A 3,026-nucleotide genomic window follows, 5' to 3' on the forward strand; every position below is an offset into this window, starting at 1 on the left:
GCCTCATTTAAAAGGCCTCATGCTGCATGATGACACCTGCAGGCAGTCTGTGTAACTGTGCAACGCTTCGGCTACAGGACTGCCTGAGGAGCCCTTTCTTGAGACTGCCGAGGCGTGGCCCAGGCTAACACCGGCCCACTTAAAGCCCTGATGATCACCCATATAGTATACACCTCCTCAATTACGTGCAGTCATTACACAACAGAACGTGATTTATGCTGCAGTGAAGAGCACTCCGTTTATAGTCGGGAGTTCTGCCCTGTGGGCAATAAAAAGTGGCATAATTAAAAGTTCAGAGTTAAATAGATAATGTATTGTGCGAGCACATATTAGAAACATGCGGATTTTGCTATGGTAATTTCTTTGCGGTATTTTCTTCAACAAGTATACACCAGTAAACCATCTGTGAGCAAATTCGTAGACGTGGCTGGGACGTTTGGATGCTTTCATGAAAGCTCCAGGGGGCGGTAGAGGGATGAATGTTTACGTTAGAGCTGCAGAATAATGTGCATAATGTTCTGATTTCACTTTCAAAATGTCAGCAGCATGCAAACAGATTTTTAGAAGTAAAAAAAAAACTTTGCTGCATTGGCCGGGAATCGAACCCGGGCCTCCCGCGTGGCAGGCGAGAATTCTACCACTGAACCACCAATGCTTGCATGTTGACCTCTGTGGGAAAAAGTGCAGTTGAGCACAATTCACGAATGCCAAAGGACCGGATAGAGCGACAGGAAAGCAATGCACTTTCAATTTCAAAAGCAGGGAGCAGGCAGAGAGCTCACATTCTGGTGAAATCTTCATTCATACTTTGCTACGTCCTTTTTTTAAGTTTTACTCTCTGCCTTACTGTAGTTCGCAGGGAAATAAGAGAAACCTTGTCAACCACTTCAATTCCTTCAAACTCATTATTGCTTACAACATTAATATGTCCGGTCAGATTCATGGGTAAGACTTTTAGAAAATATTATTCAATAATAAAATCAAATTTCTCATTTCATTGTAAATTGAATACATTCATTAATGCTCATATCTTCTATTTCACAATGATATCATTGCCTCTAGACAAAAGATTATTCTTCATGAATTCTGCAAAGAAACTAGAAAAGCGGATGCCATTAACACCAAAAACAAGTTAACTCAGCCCAATAATTCTCAGTTCTCACCATACATTGATTCGAAGTGCACGGTTCTTGGCGCAAGCATAATGAGTTTAGATGAAATTAATCAACACCAATGACTTTTCTTTGTATACCAATCAACACCCACACGTGTTTCGAGTCTTAGGGAGAGGTTGCACTATTCAGTGTATTTCACTTTTGATAAACTTTTTATTTCGCTATCGGTATATCTGTAAGTATTGGTATAGTCGCAGTTACTAGATCATCCCTCCCGCGTCTTTGTCAAGGTGTTTGCTGTTGTGTGATTAAACCTAAGGAAGATAGAGGCCCTTTATCTACAAAGTGCTGCTGGCGGTCACCTGCTGGCCAACAAACTGCCACCAAGGCCAGCCGCCCTGCCGCGACTCCTAGCAAGGAAAGGGGAAGCTAGACCCGGCCAGGACCGCTGTCTCATCGAGTAAACAGCTCCCGCCTGAAAGAGGAAGAGACCGAGGGCAGCCTCCTGCTGCCTTGGGAAGACCACCATGTTCGACTGCCATCTGCCAATGTAACTGTCTCTCATTTCGGACCTACAGGCCCATACCGTGTGATCACGGTCCTGCCGGTCCCTGCTGGTCTGGGCCCCCCAGATCAGACTGGTGCCTTGGGTCCGCCCAGGCTACCCTCCATCCAGGCAGGCACACCGGGTAATTATTGCCCCAACTGGTTAGGAAAGACACCTGCAGTAAAACTATCTTGTTCATATTATCTAAAGTGGGGATAGTAAGGCACTGCAGCACAGACATGAATGGCACTTTCTACTGGTTTTATGGAGAACTATTTGGCCCGAGGAGGAAAACAGCCAATGCCGAAATGGAGCAATGTCTAGACAGTATCCCGATCCCTCTGCTCTCCAGAGAAGCCAGTGCCCTATTCAAAAGTCCCATGACGCAAGAAGAAATCAAAACAGCAATCTGCGAGGTGCCCAATGGGAATGCAGCCAGGTCAGATGGGCTATGCCAGAATTTTATGAAGAATTTCCGGACCTCCTACCCCATATCTATTACAGCTTTGGGAGGAGTCCCTTTCAAAAGGGACATTACCCGAATCAATGCGAGAACTCATAATAATCTTGCTTTTATAACTTAATAAGCCTGCGCGGGATTGCGTCTTCTGCCGTCCACTATCTCTTATCAAGGTGGACGTTAAAAGGTACGCCAAAATAATACCAACTAGGCTTCTACCCTTCTAATGCACCTGGACCAGTCGGGATGACTCTAAATCTGCAAAGACTATTCAACATGTTGATCTGAGTGGACCCAGAGGTGCATGAAGTGGCTGTTTCTCTAGACATGCAGAAAGCATTTGACTCTGTGTCCTGGCAATTCCTCTTCAAAGTCCTAGAGAAATATGGTTTTGGCCCTGATTTTTCCATCTTGGATTAGATTGTTATGAACAAAGCCATTCGCCAGGCGGAGATCGAATGACATACTCTCCTCAATTCTCCATTTAGCTAAGTGTACGAGGCAAGGCAGCCCTCGTTCCCCACTACTATTCGCATTGGTGGTGGAACTGCTGGCAGACATCATTAGCGATCATTTCCAAGATAAGGGCATCAAACTGGGGGGAACTCCTGAAATGATATTGCTTTGCGCTGATGCTATTCAATTACTTGTGAGGAATCCGGGCAGGGCATATAGCCCATGATCCTGACCCAAGTGGTGACTGATTTCAGTAAATACTCAAGACTCTGCATTAGTAGAGCTAAATCCAAAGTGTTTCCATTAAGCTCCAAAACCAAGAGACCCGCCAACATGGCTGGCCTCAAATGGTCCGACACCCCATTTAAATACTTCGGTACCCTATTTCCACATTCAAACATTGGAATCTTTGACGGTATCCATGGAGCATATATAATACAACTGCGGC

The 3,026-nt window shown here is 45.0% G+C and overlaps 1 non-coding gene across 1 annotated transcript; it reads right to left on the reverse strand.

Annotated features, from left to right (window-relative positions):
- Positions 1 to 584: 584 nt before the first annotated feature.
- Positions 585 to 655, reverse strand: TRNAG-GCC (transfer RNA glycine (anticodon GCC)). Its single transcript has one exon. It is a non-coding gene; the product is annotated as a tRNA-Gly (tRNA).
- Between the last annotated feature and the right edge of the window lie 2,371 nt (positions 656 to 3,026).

This window comes from Ambystoma mexicanum, chromosome 1p, assembly GCF_040938575.1.
Source record: "Ambystoma mexicanum isolate Mex_15411 chromosome 1p, UKY_AmexF1_1, whole genome shotgun sequence".
NCBI lineage: Eukaryota > Metazoa > Chordata > Amphibia > Caudata > Ambystomatidae > Ambystoma > Ambystoma mexicanum.